The sequence below is a fragment of the Myotis davidii genome, unplaced genomic scaffold (genome assembly GCF_000327345.1).
Source record: "Myotis davidii unplaced genomic scaffold, ASM32734v1 scaffold281, whole genome shotgun sequence".
Classification (NCBI taxonomy): domain Eukaryota; kingdom Metazoa; phylum Chordata; class Mammalia; order Chiroptera; family Vespertilionidae; genus Myotis; species Myotis davidii.
Window position 1 is genome coordinate 524148 of NW_006293784.1, and position 19717 is coordinate 543864.

General features: G+C 39.9%; 1 protein-coding gene and 1 long non-coding RNA gene across 2 annotated transcripts in view; one reads left to right on the forward strand and one right to left on the reverse strand.

Moving 5' to 3' along the window:
• The window catches only part of RHOJ (ras homolog family member J), an 87981-nt gene that overhangs the window by 67121 nt on the left and 1143 nt on the right, over window positions 1-19717 (reverse strand). The gene's annotated exons all lie outside the window — the stretch shown is intronic.
• Window positions 11974-19717, forward strand: part of LOC107183727 — a 13393-nt gene continuing 5649 nt past the window's right edge. Inside the window, exons 1-2 of the long non-coding RNA XR_001514538.1 lie at window positions 11974-12063; window positions 12124-12125. This is a non-coding gene — a long non-coding RNA (uncharacterized LOC107183727). The remainder of the gene's footprint in view (window positions 12064-12123; window positions 12126-19717) is intronic.

Sequence of the window (19717 nt, forward strand, 5' to 3'; positions counted from 1 at the left end):
AGTCAGAGGGAAAAGGTAGAAATTAATAAAAAATTAAGGAAAAACCAAGATATAAATAGAAAGATATAACTAGAAAGTGAAAACCCTTATAAACTTGAATCATTCACTCAAAAGATATGTATTGAGTACCAATCATTCTTTTAAATGCCAGAGATATAGCCCTCATCGTAATGGACAGATGGTAAAGAAGTGTGCTGTGTGAGCGCATGCATATGTGTGTAATATATTAAGTGGTAAAAAATTCTGCAAGATAAGTGGAAAAGACTGGGGAAGACCTTGCTAATTAAGTCACATTTGAGTAGATCTCTGAAGGAAATAGCAGGCCAGTTGTATGGCGATTGGGGACAGAGTGGTAGGCAGTGGGAACAGCAAAAGCAAAATCTCTAAAAGAGAAATTTACTGATAAGGAACAGCAAAGAGACCAGAATGAGTAGAGGAGAGAGAGTAAACTTAAAAAAAAAATACCACTAATATTTTTCTTTTATCCAAGTGCATCATCTTGTAGCTCCCATAAAGTGTTAGATAAAAATGGTAATAGGGCAATCCTTACCTTATTTTTGACTTTAGTGGAACTATTTCTAGCCTTTTCCAGTTAAGCATGATCTTGGCTTTTGGATTGAGATAGATAAGCAAAATACCCATGTGTAAGTGGTCTATTGCTGCATGAGAAACCACACCAGAATTTAGTGACTTAAAACAATAATCATTATCTCAGGTTTCTGTGGGTTGACTGGACTTGGTTGGACAGCCTTTCTGTTTTTACAATATGTCAGTGTGGGCTGCAGTCTTCTGGGAGCTTGACCTGGTTGGAGCGTCCAAGACAGCCCACTTCTATGTGTGGTAGTTGGTGTTGACTTGTCAGGGAGCTCAGCTGGCACTGTTGATCAGAGTGTTTTAGCTCTCATTTTGTTTTTTTCATATGGCTTGGACTTCACAACATTGACATCTGGGTTCTAAGAGAAAGGAAGTTCTGGGTTTTGATGTATCAGAAAACCAATTCCTCTTCATTCTCTTGGTCAAAACAGGCACAGGACCAGTCCAGATTCAAGGGTTGGGGAATGAACTTCACCTCTTGAGGGTGGAGTGACATAGTTATACAGGGAAGGGAGAAATTTGACAATGGTCATCTTTGGGGGCTATCATATAATCAATTCCCTATTGTTATTTAAATAAAAGTGTAAGGATTAATTATTATAATTCTTTTTCAGTCCTCATGAAGATGATCATACCACTTTTCTCATTAGGCCTATTAATTTTATTAACAGATTTTCTAACGTTAAAATATCCTTAAATACTTGCCAGAAACCTCTCTTGCATCTGTCTTTATCTGATTCTTCATGACATACTTAGCTTCTGTGCTCTGGACCAGGGCTATGGAGGCTTCTGTCATCTTCAGATTATTCTCTTTCTGGACTCTTTTATGTACATGGGCTATAGGTCTTTTCTAGGTGTATCCCTCACTTTCTTCAAAAAGTATATTTTTTGTTGGCAATTTTTGAGACCCATCACTAGTAGGATCTTCTCTCAGCTTCTTTCTACTCCCTTTGTTTCTTCTGAGAATTCTGTTGTTTTAGGCATCATTTAAAAATATTTTGTAATATATGTCCTTATTTTACTGAAAATACAGCTTGTATTTTTGTTTTCTATTTTTTTTCTTTTGGAGGTTTTCAGGAAGAGGAAAAAACTAGATTTTTGCATTTATGGTTATATCAGAAGTCTCAATGAAATATTACTAATTTTACAGAAGTAAATATCAAAATATTAAATTGATTTTCACAAGCTCTGAATAAACATTTTAGAGTTGAAATTGCTTGAGAAGGGAAAGATTTTTGGTATTTATGGAACTCAAGGATGAGGTTATTATATGTTAATAATTCATCTTTTTTGGTAGCAAACACAGCCCTTTTCTGGAAAGCTAGAGGCAATTTATGTTGCTTGGGGAGAATTTATCTCCTTCCTCAACTTCCAACTATAGCTTAAAAATGTACCAATGATAATTATATAAGTGAGAAGAGTTGTTTAAGTGATAGTTGGATGCAATTAGGGAAAATGCTTTTTCTTGATGGGGTGCAGGGGTTGAGGAGGAACAAGGCTGGGAGTTAGCGAGAGTCCCCAGGATGTGGGTGTGGGATAAGGGTGATCTTGAACTTCAGACGTCGGAGAATGCTAGGGAAATCAGAAAAGAAGAAGACCAAATCTTCCAAACAACCAACTTCTGCATTGATCCCAGTAGGGACTAATTGCACTTATTAACTACTTAGAATTTGGTATAAAGTAGGCCTGGATTTTTCAGTAGGCAATAAATTGTTTGAGGTACATTACCAACAGTAAACAGTAAAATTACAATTATGTCTTTAGAATAGAGTGCTTTAATATTCAAATGTTCTTACTGTGAGTCTTTTTAAGGCAATAAAAATGGATTTACATGCTTGATTAGAAACTGTTTTTTCTGGCACTGCAGCTGGATGGCTTGGGCTGTGGAGACCCTTATACTCCCCTCCCACGGCTGCTGCTGAGATAGCGCCAGCAGTTCTGAGGTGTTTTCCACCCACAAAAGCAACAAGCAACCTGTGTGCGTGAGGTACAGCACACGAAGCAGAGATCTCTGGTCCTGAGCCTGATTTCTGGCACTGGAGCATCCATGCTGCTTAGGCATGTGTAGAGGAACAAATAAGGATTGATTGCATTCCTAGGGACGTGGTCCTGGGGAACGAGGATGTTTGGTTTTATGCCGTTGCTGTACCTTGTGACTAATTACTTCTTATGTCATTCTATACTTGTAGTGCATTTAATAAATAAAGTGATTGATTACAAATAAGAAAAAATAGCATTGGATAGTGTTTTCTAGCACACAAAATGTTTTCATGTGCATTATGTAATTCGTAATTTCTTAAGGGTGTCACCATTCGCCCTTTCTCTATAATAAAAGTGTAAACCAAATTCACAATCGAAATTGACAGATTGAAACACGTGTGCGATTGGCGCATGTGCGAGTCAACTTAGCCTTATATATATATAGAATAAACTAGCTTAATTAGACCTGCTTTCTTTTTTTTTAATTTTTATTTTTTTAATTTTTTATTACAAAGGGTATTACATATGTGTCCATTTCCCCCCCCACCCTAGACAGTCCCCTAGCCTCCCCTAGACCTGCTTTCTGATTTAGCTAAACTTTTTCCAGCCCAGTGAAGCACCCCAACTTCTCTTTCGGGTAATTGTCAGCAACATAGCAGTAAATATCAACACAAAGCAGATTATTATTGTAGATCAGGTAGGGAGAACAAAGGGTAAAATATTTAACTGCAGCAGTGTTTGACTATATATTCTGCACAGTGAGAAAACCTGTAGTAATTTTCAAGTTCCACCATTTCTTACTTCTTTTCAGTCGGGTCAAGTTTCTAAACTTTCTAAATCTCCATTGTTTTGCTAATGAAAAGAAAATAACATTCCACTGACTATCCTATCTACCTTCTCCAGGACTTCTATGAGGATCAAATGAGATGAAGCATGGGAAAACGCTTCACAAACATTTGGTTGAACTGTAAAATGTTTGCACCTGGCCATAAAGCAAGCCGTGTTCCTGGGCTGAAGAAACTTCAAGGAGGCTAGTCACTAGGGAGAGGAAGCTAGCCATTGCTATGTGACATCATTACCTAGTGCCAATAGTGAGTGTTTCCAGGCTGGGCTGGCTGTGCCATGGCAGTGTCAGCTGTGATTTGGTGGGCTGTCACCTGGGGTGGTGATGGGGCCTGTGTCCTACTTGGGGGAAGCCGAGCATTGGTTTGTCAGTGCCAGGTCCGTGGTGCCGTTTATTTTTAAATGACCAGTGCATGTCATGGCATCTCCTGCATTGAGCGTCTGTCCCCTGGTGGTCAGTGCGCATCATTGCTACTGGTCAGGGGGAAGGACGGACACTTAGCCTTTTATATATAGAGAGCGATATATCTCCTTTCTTCTTTTTCCTATCAAGAGAGTTGGGGTACTCTCTCTCTCTTCATCCACCCTCCCCCCCCCACACACACACAGATACATCTTCTCTAAGAACATCCAGTTTTCTCATGTTACATGCATACACTGATCCAATAAACAGGACTCCAGGCAGATCCTGCTTTTAAACAGCACCTCTCTTGGGGAGTAAGGTGTTGTTACCTAGTCATGGATTCCAGGGACAAAGTATTTCCTCTGTTAGTCTTCATCCCTAGAATATAAGGATCTTGTTTCTGAGACTTGATATTGAAACAAGAAAAAAGCAGAAATTTGAAAAATAATAGAGGAGGATTGTTGTCTGCATCCAAGAAAGGATCCTGATGGAACCTTGTGGAAAAAGCACAAGGATTTGAGCCTGAAAGAACTTTGTCCTTGAAAAAGCACAGAGACAGTTTACGTAATTTTCTCTTTCCATAGATTTGATAGACATCGCTCAGGGGTGGACTTGCATTCTTCCTTCTGAATCACTGATTAACTCACTGAGGATGAAACACTCCACCCTTCTTCATTTCTCTTCTGTCACAATGTAATTTCCATAACTGAATTTCTGTGATTCTCACATATACCATTAAAATACTTCTTACATTTTCCCCTTAATAAAGGATAACGTTTAAATGGTATTAGCATGAAATCTGGCTAATCAGGAGCTTCTTGTCAAGTTAATACAGCACTGCCTTTCTTTGAGAAGAGGGGCCTCACTTTCCTCAGAGGGGAAGCAAAGCTCATGTACATACCAAAGCAAGTTTAGGGTCCTTCAAAAAAGAAGTAGGAGAACATGCAAAGACTCAATACGAACCAAAACCATTTTAGTGTGGCTCTTTCTTCAATATGTCATATATCTTTTAATAGTAGATTATTGATTTTAAGAACCATGAAAAGAAAAAAAATGCATTAAATCTTCCAAAGTCACCATTTTTGGTTACTTCATTTAAAGGTCGTTGGTGCCCTTTTACAAAGAAAGAGAAAAATGTGAACAATTTTTCATGGGCCAAATGGGTCATTCTGTGGGCTGATTCATCTCAACCTAAAACTGCTTCACTTGGTGCTCTTTTTCTCTGGGTTTTGAGCTAATTGCAGGGTTTGTGAAAGTAACCAGATGTTGGCTGTGAAAGTGGAACTAAGTGCCTCTGTCAATGGAATAGAAATTCTCTTCCCCATTTCATAGGCAATGGTCTTCACTGTTCACGACATGGTGACAGATGGGAAAGCTGAGGCAGTGATGATTTCACAGAGGAAAGCTATGATGGATGTACTAGCTCCTTGTTACAGTGAAAGCAAATAAAATGTGTTTTTTCAAATGATGTGTAGATCCTTTGAAAGCTATGCATCGATTAATCTATATTCCTGACCTCCTTCCATAGCTTCCCTACTACTGTAAGCGCTAACACTTGGATATCAGTTGAAATTTTGGAAGTGACTTGAGGACCCACATATATAAATAGGCATAATGTGAAATAACTTCTTTTACTGTGTACATGACTATGCTTCAGGCTAGTTTATAATGTGGTAGGGTCCAAAATAACTCTTATGACCTCTTGTAGATACTTCAGGCATGAAGTATAGGTTGGCATGAAGATTTATTTTTGTATCCAGAAAAATCCACCGAGTTCTAGATGACCTTGGACCGAGTTCTAGATTACCCTGGAATATTTCCTTTTGCAAAACTGGAATTCAATCTGTGGTTACTGGTGAAATTGCTAAATAGCATGTTTGGCTGATGTACACTACTCTTAAGAAGGTTTTACTATGTTAACGGGTAGGAAGTGAATGAAGCATAAAAGTCAGGATGATTTGTAATCTGCTACATACTAAATCCCAGTAATACTAGCTTGTCTGTTACAATGTCAGCATGAGTATTCACTGCTATAAAACACAGTGCTCTATGGTAACCACAGGGACCAAAATGTTTCCTGTAATACCAAAACATGTGTCAACCTAAGAACACATTATTTTCCTCATAACAAGGGGAAGAGATGTAAGATAGTGGTGATCAAAAAGATTATTTAGTCTAGACTTCTATATCCTGTTAGGGCTGCACCTAACCCTGTTGACAAGATACCCATTCCTGCCAAAAAATTACAAAAGCTACTGTGCGCTGGCTATGGGTTTGAAATACAAGTTGTTTGTGATGGACTTGAAGTGAATTCTTGAGGAGCTTCCCATTAAAAATGGGAAAAGAATGGGTTATATATTTGATGGGCGTTGGAAAGGTCTGGATGTATTTATTATCTCAGGATGACAAGGATGAAAATTTCCTTGGTCTTCAAATACATTAAGACTCATTATTCTGTGCATGGTAATGAGGATTTCACTGTCCTTGCTGAACTTGAGTGAGAGGAAGTGGCTTTGATCTGCCACCTGATTAATTTCACCTAAAAGGGAGGTTGGTATAGAGAGTTATTAGGAGGGTAAATGAATGAAAAGAATAGTGTAGAACCTCTACAGCTAAGTTTGTGCCTAATGTTGACACTTAAGATTGAATATTCACTCTGTCTCTTTTGAAAATTTTGGTTAAAACCTGTTTATTTTTGAATATTCTTAAGGCTCTTATTTACCATCTTGAACTATTGCAAGTGTCATATGAAATTCATTTTAGTTGAGAAAAGAAGCATTTAGGGCTCATAGAACAAGCTAATCCAATATGATCAGAGGGGAGAGAGAGCATAGCCATTCTTCTCCTAACAACTCTTACTTTGACAAGTATAAAGTGCCCCATTATTAATATATATGGACATGTTCATTGAATTTCTTGCAAGCATGCCAGCTGAAAATTAGTACACTTTCTAGAGAATGAATGGCTGAAATTTATAAACATCACTTATAATTCTTAAGAGGCTTATATCTGATATACATTAAGGAGATTACTGATTTACTGTTTTTTTCCCTTAATTTATCTCATTATTTGAAAAAAATTGTACAGTACCTACTTTAAGGATTTAAATTTTTCTTTTTTTGCCTGTAGTATATGACATCTGAAAAATAGATATCAAATAGAAGAAATCTTTAATATAATTGGGGAAACAACTTTTTGCCTAGTTAAATTATTCAGAATTCATAAGTTTGAAATTTGATTGGAAGCAAAACCTTTTGGAATTCTTTTCCTAAAAAAATAAAAATTGTTTTATATGTTTTAAACAAAGGCAGTACAATATTTCAGAATGTATGTTCATGATGCTTAGGATATATCCTTTTAGGATGTGGAAGGGTTAAATTCAACATAGAAAATTACCCTGACACTTCACACAGGCTTCTAACTTTAGTGTATTGCAGTGTTTAAGACTGTGAGATGCTTGGATGTCATTCATTCATTCATTCATTCATTCATTCAATTAAGCAGTCATTTATTCAGTAGGCATTGCTGGGTTGTAGCCTCATTCCCAGGCATTGGGGACATAAAAATAAATGAGACAGAAAGAACCTTGCCTTCATGAAGCGTACATTCTATGAGGAGATAAGCAATGGACAATTAAACAAACAACATAATGACTACAGAGGGAATAATCAGGTTTTGAAAGGGAGCCAATTTAATCAGGGTGGTCTGGCCTCATTGGGGAGGTGACATTTGAACTAGGTAGCTTTGGATATCCATTCTGACACTTAGCCATGTGATGTTGGACAAGTTACTTCTCTGAGTTTCAGTTTTCTTGCCTACGAAATGAAGATACTTAACACTTGGAGATAATGTTAGGCTCAAGAAAGATAGCAGTGGTAACACAGGGCTCGACACATATTAAATAACTAGCTAATTACTATTTTATTAAGAAACTGTAAATATTGCTGCACAAGGATCAGGAAGCAGGTTTGTTCCTTATGGTGCATTCTGCTTCAGCCGCACAGATCATTGTTTCTCTGTTGTTGGCAAGTAGAATCACATTCTAAGTCCTGATTTACTAATTTGCTTTAAAAAAAGCTGGAGAGGCTCCAAAGGAAGGCTTGGTTCCTCACTAGCAAGAGTGCTTATCAATTGGTTGTTCAGATAAGGTTGCCTGAGTCCCAGTTACGCAATTTCTGCCTCTTCCATAATTTACACGCCGTCTCTTTCAGGAACCAGATTCTAGCCCAAGTTGAAACTTTTTGTACTCTGAGAAATTGAATTTTAGGCGACTTTCCATCTTTTTCTCCTTTTCTCCAAATGTGAGGTCAAAGCATGAAGAACAGAAGGGTTTGCAGAAGGGAAACAGATGTTTCTGTTCATTTCACAATAGTAGAGTTGGATGGAGATGGAAGAGCTATAACAGCGTCCAAGACAGAACGCCCCTCCCCCCCCAACTACCCCAAGGATTTCAGGCTCCTTCCTGTTTTTTAAGACTCCTTTGCTCCAGAGGGTAGGTGTTCTCCGATTTCCCTCAGTGACCCTTCTGAAGATCTCAGTCTTGCTGATTATTGTTTTACAGGCAGCAGGCTCAGCCAACAGCCATTCATACTAGTACTTATAAAGCTTTGCTAATCAGGGCTACGGCTTTTCTCCCAGCAGTTCATGCTTGGTGCCCCCAAGTTAGCCTGGTTAGTCCCCCTCCTGCTTGGTGCCCCCAAGGTAGCCTGGTTAGTCCCCCTCCTGCCCTGGTTTATAGTCCCCACTTATCTCTGTTCTGAGTCTGCGAGGCTTTCCCAGCCTCCCACCAGCCTTCTCCCAACATTTTCTAGTTCTCAACCTTGTATGTTCTCTTTCGTTCTGGGTCTCTATGTCCCAGCCATGGGTACAGATCTTTTTGGCAAGCAGTCTGGTCCCTCATTTAGGAATTTCCTAGCTGTTTTTGAGCAGCTCTGAAGGCCTCTTCTGGTTTTATACGTTTTCTCCTGTTAGAAACTATCAAGTCAAGAAATCATATATATAATTACCTGTTATATTTATTTATAGAAATAAATATAAAATTTGTTGTTTTATATATATGTACACATTATTCATATATAAAATTATATATGTATAATTTATATATGTTAAATGGCTTTTTTACTGATTGATGGTTGATTATAGAATTGTTTCTCTTAACTTGATTTATAGGCACCTTTATAGCATAAAGAAGGGTTTTTTTGAACTTGCTAAATTACATTAGATCAAACTATGAACTTACAATCTCCAAACGGTTTTGAACTCTAACATGGGAGTTCGTAGGGTTCATCTGATCAGGATGCCTGAGGTGCTTATAGAAGTTTATATTTGCAGCTCTATTTCTTAGTGGGTCTGGTATAGCAGCGCTGGATGACCAAAGACTGCATTTTTAACAAGCAGGTTTTTCTGATGACCAGGCAAACTTAAGAAATACAGGCGTGTCATTTGTAGTTGAGTAAACACCTGACTAAATGTGATGCTTAAGGAAGTTTATATTGTTATGTGGGTCTAGTGTATTTAATGTAAAATCTATTAAAACTGGTTTTCTCTTTCTTTGGGCCTATAGCTCACCTCTCTTACAATTATGTGTGGCCGAGGGTCTAACTTCTCTCCAATGAAATGTGAACAGAACGGGGTGTAAGCAGCTAGTGGACCTGGCCCACCCTTTACTCCTTGCCTTCACTCCTTTATATCCTTTCATCTCTCACTGTCTAGATACAGAGCACTACAAAGTCCTAGGCAACAGCAGAGTCACAAGATGGAAAGAAGTCCATCCATGAATGACCACATGGAATGAACCATCTCACCAATGTGAATACTTGCTCAGGTCTGTGATCTGAGCAAGCAATAGAATTCTAATAGTTTAAATCTCTGTATATTAGAGCCTATTTGTTATAGCATCCTATCCTATCTTGTGTGCTGCCCTCATTAAAAAAAAAACACCACTTAAAAAGTGTTGGCTTAGCCATTAAGTGGCAGGTGATAAAAAACAACAACACAGAACAGGCTGGAAAGTTAAAGATCTATGTTCTTCTGTGGAAAAATATTTTACAAGGCTGTTGTCTGTGAAACATGGAAGATAAACCTAGTCCCTGCAGAGTTTATAACACTCGAAGGAAAGGTTGGGAAGGGCCAGAATTCTTACTGTGTTTAGCAAGGTGTTACAAGGAAGAAAAGAGCTGAATTTGTTGTTTTTAAAGCAGAGATAAATAGAACACATATTAATGGCCTAATATAATTGGAAAATTGATTATTTTTAAAAGATATTTATTTATTGTCCTGACTCTTGTGCTCATGGTTAGAGCATCATCCCGAGTATCAAAGGGTTGAGGGTTCGATTCATGGTCAAGGGCACGTGCCTGGATTGTGGGTTTGCTCCCCCCTCCCCTCCTCACATCCTTGTCACATTGGGACGATGCTTTGACCAACTGAGCTACCTGGCCAGGGGAAATTGATTATTTTGGGATTCCACAAATAAAAGATACAATTAAAAAAAGGTTTGAGCAAAAAAGAAAAAAAAGGATTTGAGCAACAATATTCATTAGTCCATTTAAATAGGTTATCTCTGAGTCAGAGCTAAGACCCAGCAAGTATTGCCCTTCTATATAAGCCTACTGCTTCACAGGGCCTCCAGGTAGCCAAGGTTAATTTGAGAGCAAAAGGCATTGGTTAGAGGAAGCAGACAAATAACACATGTTTAAGAAATTATGTCTAGAAAAGACACTTCAGGCTTAGATGTGGTTGCTGACACATGGAACTTACCAGAAGCCCAGTAAAATTTGGAGAGAGTTGTATTTCCAAAGAAACGTCAAGCTTGGATTAAATATGCTATGACTACAAAAAAACCAAAAAAACCCAAAAACCACTTGAGCCCCCAAACTGCACACGTAAGAAACAGGCTCTGAAGTTGTGCAGCCCCCAAGGAAAACATACCCTCTAAGGTCCAATTCAGATGTGAGTCCTACAGGATAATGGATGAGGAAGAAATACCTCCTGAAGAGCCTCGCCAGAGAAAGTCAAGAATAATGGATGAAGGAATGCCTCTCAGACAACGGCATTAGGATCAATTCCCCCCACTTCCAGGACAGGGTCTTCCCTGTGTTTGCCTTCAGGGGTCTGTTATTGCTATGTGTCACCCCTTCTTCCCTTTTCTGAAAGGGGGCTGGGATATTTTGGTTATCCCATCCCCACCTGTCATTGTCCAGGGGGTGATTGCACATATAGGAGAGATAATTAGTCTTCCATTGGACCACAGGAGCCACATCTCCATCAGATGGAAAGGACAGTGTGCCACCTGTAGACGCTGGACTTTGACCTGCTTCAGTGACAGGATGGGGCCCCGGGTGGTTCCTCTTAGGAAAAGGGTGAGTTTGTTTTGCCTGTGGGAAAAAGTGTGCAAGGGTATTTGGTGACTGGAGAGACTGATGCAGGCAGAGATGGCTAGTTTCCACCAAAATCCATTCTTCTCTCTTTTGGCCACGTAGGTGGGCTTCATTTCCCAGCCTCTCTTAGAGGGAGGTGTGGCCTTGTCACTAAGTTATCCCCGCCGGAGTGCTACTAGAAATGATGCCTGTCACTTCCAGACCTGGCCCCTAAAACTTTCTGTTCAAGTTTCTCCATGTTCTTTCTCATTAGGCTGCTTGGGTGCAGATAACTGGAGATCCTAGGGTCAAAAGATGCAAGAAGCCCAAGTCCCTAGATCACCACATGGAAGAAAGCAGCCCCACTGACTTGAATGCCCGCCCAAGACCATGACATTAGCAAGGGACACCCTTAACTGTGGTGTGAATCCCTTACATGTTTGGGTCTGATTGTGATAGCAGGCTAGCTAACATTGGCTTTTTGATTAATGTTATTAGCTTAAACCGATACACTGCTTACTTGTTTTTTACTGTTTCATGGCTTTCACTTCTTCCTTTGCAAAGTACCTGACCTTGGGCAAATTGGTAAATATCTTTGTGCCTTGATTTCCTCATTAGTAAAATTGGGAAAATAGTAGCACCTCATAGGGCAGTGATGGCGAACCTATGACACACATGTCAGAGGTGACAGCAAACTCATTTTTTTGGTTGATTTTTCTTTGTTAAATGCCATTTAAATATATAAAATAAATATCAAAAATCCTTGTTTTATTATGGTTGCAAATATCAAAAAATTTCTGTATGTGACACGGCACCAGAGTTAAGTTAGGGTTTTTTAAAATGCTGACACGCTGAGCTCAAAAGGTTCGGCATCACTGTCATAGGGTCATCGTGAGGAGGAAACCATTGATGTATGAAAATACAAGTGGGACTGAAGGACTATAGGAGTGTACAGTTGTCATTATTGCTATTAACATACACATTCTTATGGTGTTTGGGTTTCATAATTAATACTACCACATACTGAGGTTGGGAATGACGAACACCCTGAATGAAAGCTGTATTGTGAACCAAGACGAAATGCTGAGTGAATACGCATGAATCAGCTCTTTTTGTTTCGTGAACATTGGGCAAATCCAAAAGTTCAGAGTTTCAGGAACAATGCCAGGCTCTCCATGACTCACAGACGGTCCCTACTGAATTCATGATGGGATTTATCCTGACTGCGCTACACCCAGAAAATTAACTGTTTGGATTCTGCTAACATACCCAAGGGGTGGCGTGGATTTTTTGTTTGTGGGAAAGTCAGTTTTCTGCCTGATCAGAACCTGTATCCTCACACAGTGGGCAGGGCCTCCACAGACCTTTGTGATCATGTGCTCATGATCGATGAGAGAGACAGTCTCTGTTTTCTTCCCTGTCCTTTCCCGAGAGGCCTTGTGTTGTCCACCTTTACCTACATTGGTAGAACAGGCCGACTGTATCCAAAAACATAGACATCCAGTGTACCGAGCCCAATTTGCTATTTGACTCACAAAAAGAGAGAGAGAGAGATGGCAGATTTTGGGAAAGCCATCCCAGAGATAAAATATTGTTTACCTGAAGCCCAACCTCAATGGGCAGTTAAATAGAAAAATTTATGAAGCATTTCCTAGCTGGTCAGCGAAGGGAGCCAGGCTCTGTGGAACTAGAAGCCTCGGTTGCTGGGAGCCTGTCCGCTGCAGCCTGAATTGGTTACAGTCCTTGGTTTGTGGGCAGCTAACACTGGGAGGTAGGCAGGTTCTGCAGGTGCAGTTTCTAAACCCCGGAGCATGGCTACTCCTGGGTCACTCTGGTCATAGATACTTAATTTTCTTCTTCTTTTCTTCTTCTTTTTTTTTTACTCCTGAGAGAAGCAGTTTACAACTTACCACCTCTGCACTACACTTTTGCTTTCTGAGTGTAATTTCTACCCCTGGAGCCTCTGACCCTGATGGGTCTCATAGGCATCGCAGTGTAGACTGTGGAAGGATCTAGCCATATAATTCCTGTCACTGTGCCTTTGGTGTAGCCTCCAAGAGCCCAGAAAAAGCATTAGACACACATCACAGTGCTGCAAAAATGAGATATTGGGGGGTTGGATACCTATGAGACTGGGTTTTGAGCATGATTACATTTAGAAGGAATAGAGTGAATGAGTCCACTGGCCCATTCTTGTCTCCCCTTCACTAATTTCTTTTAGATTTGTGTCTAAAGTTAAAATCCTGGTGATTAATTTTAATGTCCCATGAGAGTTGTTTACGTTTCCTTTTGGCTTACAAAACATGATCCATTCTCCAGAGACTCTCAGGTATCTTTAGAAGGAACAAAAGAGAAACGACTGAGTAAATGTTCTCTAATGGGCAGAACTGTGTCACAGCCCTGTATAGGCCTGGAGCTTTTAAAATTTTCACTTTTTATTCTCTTATGTTATTCCCCCCCTGCAAATTGGACCCACCTCTGCTTTGGCCATTAACGTTATGATTGAATCTGCCTTGGACCCATCACCATTTAATTAGGTGGAAAAAGTTAGAACTGACTTTCAGATCTCTGTGAAAACTTCCTTTTACATATCACTCAGTTGATAGAGCAACTAGATTCCTCCCCTTTTCCATGAATTGTGTTAACTTCCTGCATAGGCAGCCTGAGTTTGCAATTAGCGGCTTAAAATGAGTTTCCAAACACAGGTGGTTTTCGACAAGCGGAATGGGTGATAGAAGAAAGAGCCACAGACAAAATCAACTCTGACTCTGAGAGTGATGGAAATGGTGCATGAGGTACATCTTTTCCAGATTTCAGCTGAATGGGCTCATTTCATACACCCACACACATAAACATACAAATCACGGTCACAGTCTAACTCAACATGCAGTCTGATTAAAGCTTAAAATGAACGTGCTATCCTGTTGTCATATCTTGTGAAATATTATTTGCTATTGACCCATCTCAGGGATGGGTTTGCTACAAAACTCAAAGCTATAGACAGGATAAAGATAGAATGGGAGAAGAAATGTGGTTGTTCCGTGGTAAGATGGGAAAGCTCTAAAGGTTGTTAGGGCATGTTGAGCCATCCTGAGGGGAATGGGAAGCAGGGCCCAGATATATTTCTTAGGTATACCTACCTATAAAAGGCATGGGTGACCCTTTCTACCATCATTCTACTGCCCCCAAATTTTAGTCCTAGCCTTTAGTTGAACTTGGGGCTACTCTGGAACATGCTCTTTACACAAGGACTTAAGTGTTTGAGTGTGCTATCCAAAATTTAGGCAGGCTTTTGGATATATGTAGGAATTTTAGTACATCCCATTTGTTACCAAATGAAATGTACACATTTAGACTTACATATTTGATAGATCTGATATTGGCTACTTAGGTTAAGCAAATTCAATGATGTATATGTATCACAATTCCAGCAGAGATGAAATGATTATTTAATATGTGAACAGAATAGTTCATATGTTACATAATAAATATATTAATTTTATATGTTCATTCCTAAAGAGATATCTACGGGATCAGCAATTTGTTCATTTATTCATCAAAGCTTTAATGGACCAGGAATTATCTTGGCACTAAAGGGCCCAAAATAAGGAAGGCATACTAATTCATTTATTCAATGCTTATCTATTGAGAGCCTATGTTGGGCTCTATTTTAGAAGCTGAGGGTAGAACAAGACAAAGTCTTTGCCCTTATGGAGTATTCATTTCAGTGTGGGATACAAATGGTAAGCAAATATAAGTATAATGTCAGGTAGTGCTAAACATTATGAAGAAAGACATAGCAGGATGAGAGGTTCAAGAGTGACTCTGCAGTCCCAGCTTGTTTGGCTCAGTGGATGGAGTGTTGGCTGCGGACTGAAGGGTCCTGGGTTTGATTCCTGTGGCGGGCACATACCTGGGGTTGCGGGCTTGATACCCAGTAGGGGGCATGCAGGAGGCAGCCAATCAATGATTCTCTCTCATCATTGATGTTTCTATCTCTCCCTCTCTCTTCCTCTCTGAAATCAATAAAAATATTTGGAAAAAAAGAGTGACTCTGCATGTGTATGAACGTGTTAACTAGCATAGTCAGTGGAAGTTGAGGAGGATCTGGAGAAATAGTGTCAGGCTGGATACTATAGAGGAAGAGCAAATACAAAGTCTTCCAGGGAGGACAGAGTTGAGTGTGTTTGAAGAATATCGAGATGGCTGGTGTGGCTAGAGCAGAAATACTGAAGAGCAGAGTTAGGAGATGACGTTGGAGAGAGAGCAGGGACAAAGTCATTGAGTGCCTTGTAGACCATGATAAATGATGGGGTCTGAGTGTGATGGGATTGGAGGATTTGGGGCTGTGGATAATCCCCCTGCCAGCCATGTGTAGAACTGACTATAGGGGACAATATTAGAAGCAGGGAATCTGGAGGTGTTTACACTAGTTTGGATGAGGAATGATGGTGGCTTGGACAAGAGTGAAGGAATGGAGGTGCAGAAGTAGTCAGGTTTGAGATATATTTTGAATGTTAAGCTATTGGCAGAGGTTGGATGGAGAGGAAGGAAGGCATGGTCAAAGGAAGAAAGAATTTAAGGAGAGTACCAGCGTTTTTGTTCTGAGCAACTGGGTTCATGTGTTTCTATGGGGAAGCCTGCGGGGGAAGTAGATTGGGGGAAACAAAAAGTTCTGTTTGGGTCAGGTTAAGTTTGAGATGCCTGTTAGATATCCAAGTGGACAGTTGGATATCTGAGTCTGGGTCTCAGGAGGTTATTGGGGGCGAAGTACATATTTGGGAGTCATCTGTGTCTAAGTAATATTTAAAGCCATGACACAAGATACAATCAGCCAGGGCAGGAGTGTAAATAAAGAGGGCCAAGGACTGAGCTCGGAGGAATGCTGGCACTTAGTCGCTCCGAAGAGATGGAGGAAGCAGCAGAGATGGAGAGAGACCTGCCAGTGAGGGCAGTAGAGAGCAGGAGAATGTGGTGTCTCTGAAACCAAGTAAAGACAGTGTTTCAAGGAGAGTAACAAACTATAAGAAAAGACTCCAAGAGACCAAGAGGAGGACCGAGCAGTGAACACTGATTTGGCAAGACATGACCCTTTCCCCCAGGAGCTCACAGCACAGTGAGATTGGGAACCTAAGATAAATTGTTATCCAATGGTGGAAGTTGTGTTCTAGAAATGTTAACACATTTCTGGAGATGGGTTGAAGATGGAGCAAGGAGCTCCCCTTGGAGTGTCAAGGAAAGCGACGTGGAGGAGATGTACTTTCAGATTCTGGTACATGAGAAAAAGGGGAAATTATTAAGTCTCATAAAACTGAAAAAAATTTTTTAGTTGGTTATTGATTTTTCTATAATCACTCATGCACAACTGATATTTCCTCTCCCAAGTGAATATTCCACTATTATAACTCCGTGCGTACATATTTATCAATTATCAATACTCATGATAACTGTAAGGCCAGTACACATACTCCATCACACCCTACTCCATTTGGAGGCTACTCTTGGAATTATATTTTTTCTTTGTTATAGTCTTTATCTTTTAGTGATATTTTCAGAACACTGGGCGATGCTCCAACCAACTGAGCCACTTTTAGTGATATTTTAATTCCCTTTTAAAGGTGTGTGTAAGTGAAGAAACCCTATTTTAATTATAATAGCTATGATGTACCTACCACCTACCACTGTAAGGCGCTGTTCTAAGAACTACATGTATTAATTTATTCCTCCCGCCAAAAAAAAATCCTAATACCTCTGTTATGTCTTTTATTTCTTCTGTGATAATTGAGGCACAGAGAGGTTGAGTAACTTGCTCAAGGTCACATAATAATGGCAGAGCCAGTATAAGAACCAGGCTGTCTGGCTCCAGAGCTTACCATTTTGAGTGGTATGCTATACTTCCATCCTTACTATTGTATCTCTACCTTCCTGGGGTGGGCATCTATTAGGGAAACCTATTCAAGGGATAGGCTGTCTTTGACTTGAACTACAATTTCCTAAAGATTCAGGAAATCAGTTGCATGCAGGTTGTCATTTCAGAATAGTCTGGTAGGACACAGGGACTGGATACTGGTTACTCCACACGAAGTAGAGAGCATTATTTAGTTTAGTTTTGTTTTAACAATTGGTTATAGATTCTCATGTGTAAGAATTTAGCTCATAGATTTAGAGGATGGTGTTAAAAGGAGCTAGAGTCTTTGTGATGGAGGAGATCCCTCTATTGATGGAAACATTCACTTAATTACTATCCTAGATGTATTGGCTTATGTCTTCATTTCCTTTGTAATCTAATTGAAAGCATATGAAAAGATTGCATACTTAAAAAGGTACAAAGTGCCAGGCTAGTTTGGTTCAGTGGGTGAGTGCTGACCTATGAACCAGGAGGTCATGGTTTGATTACTGGTTGGGGCACATGCCTCGGTTGCGGGCTCAATCCCCAATGAGGGACATGCAGGAGGCAGTCAGTCAACGATTCTCTCTCATCATTGATGTTTCTATCCCTCTCCCCTTCCTCTCTGAAATTAAAAAAAATATATTTTAAGAAAAGGTACAAAGTATTAATTGGAACAACAATTTTTAGCAATGCCTACTATGTGCAGATGATTGCATTGGGTATAGTGGCTGTGATTTCTTGAGAGCTAAAATCATTGAGTAGCCAAAATCTTTAAGCTGCATTGATGTTCAAATAACAATAAGTATATGCACAATTTTAATATAAAATAATTTGACTCTAGTGGAATTTAGTGGTAGTTCAGCCTTTGATCTCTAATGTTTTTGGTTTTGTTTGTTTTTTATTGGCTGACTTTATCTGTAAAGATGGTGTTATTCTCTTTCTTTCTGACACTACACTGTAATTGCTTCACTCAAGGATGGGGATGGGATACATATGTTTCAAAAACACTTGAAACCTCTTCCTTTAGGAGATTTCGAGTTCCACCTTTGATCAAAACGTTCTTGAAATTAGGTACCAGCCAGTTTTCCTTTTCTGGCAGAAAGAGGATGTGGAATAAGTACCCTTACAACTATCCTAGTAACTTTAAGTCACAGACCCCATAGTTTCATAATTTATTCTCTCCCCTCAAGGTGAAAGCCTACCTGTTCTTCTCTTTATTCTATTCTCATTAAAATATTCTCCCCTGGGCATAGTCATTATCCTAAATAATAAAAGGCTAATATGCAAATCAACTAAATGGGGGTGGGGGGAGGTGGGCGACCAGTGCTATGATGCGCACTGACCACCAGGGGGCAGATGCTCAATGCAGGAGCTGCCCTCTGGTGGTCAGTGCACTCCCACAGGGGGAGCACCGCTCAGCCAGAAGTCAGGCTCATGGCTGTCGAGTGCAGTGGTGGTGGTGGGAGCCTCTCCCACCTCTGTGGCAGTTGGACATCCCCCCCCGCCCTCCCAGGGCTCCTGGACTGTGAGAGGGCGCAGGCCCGGCTGAAGGCACCCCCCTCCCCTGAGTGCACGAATTTCATGCACCGGGACTCTAGTATTTTCAGAAAAGCTTAAGGGAGCCCGCATTCAAATTTGCTCTTAATTTCTATAAATACAGAAAACCGGCTGGGAAATGGACACTGTGGCTCTGTCCCTGTCTGCTCTGTAATATTGCCATAAGCCATGTAAGCCGAGGAGGGGCGGGGAGCCTTAGGTGATTGTTTAGCTCTGGAAAGAAGCTACTTCCTGCAGAAAGAGGCTTCCAAACAGCCACATAACAACAAAGCCAACACTCACACAGGTTTCCTGTGGGCCGCTTCCCCTCTGGGAGTCTGACCCAGGGCCAAGGGGAAGGAAATGCTCCTCTTACAAAATCTCTGACAACTCACCAAACCGCTCAATATTTTAAAAGTTATAAAATCGAGGTTTTTGTGAACTTCTGAAGAATTTCATGAACTTGCTTTTAAGAAATTAAATAAGACTTGTTTGGGAAACTAAGAGAAAAAGAGTAAAATGGAAACATTTAGATAAGAGATCACATTGATAAGCAGTCACACTACAAACTTTAGAACGCTTAAAAATATATACATACCTGGAAGGATTAAGTCGTGACTACAGTATGCTAACTATCACGCTTTAAATTATTTTATCCCCAATTTTGTCCTCTGGGGACATACTTTAAAAAGTTTCAGATTTTATTTTATCTTTATTTTTACTTTGTAAAACCTATCAATTAAAAATGTTTCCTTTCCTTCAAAATACAGATCGCCTGATAGATATTTAAACCCTTTTATTACTCTCCCCCGACCCACAACCCCAAGAAAATCAAAGCATAGTAGTACAGCACCAATTGTTACAGCAACATTAACATTCTGTTGCTTATTCTTCTCAACATTTTCATTTCTGAATGGCCCGTGGTGGATATAGGAAAAGTGGCAAGAGCACTTCTTTCAACAGTTGTGTGGTTAGTGGTGATTTTTTTTTTTAAGAATTGCGCTGCAATTACACTACATTTTAAAATATTCACAATAAAAAAGTTGATGAATCTCAGGCGCATTTCAGGGAATTTCCCCAGTATTATTCATTTGATTTAATGGGGGTGGGGGG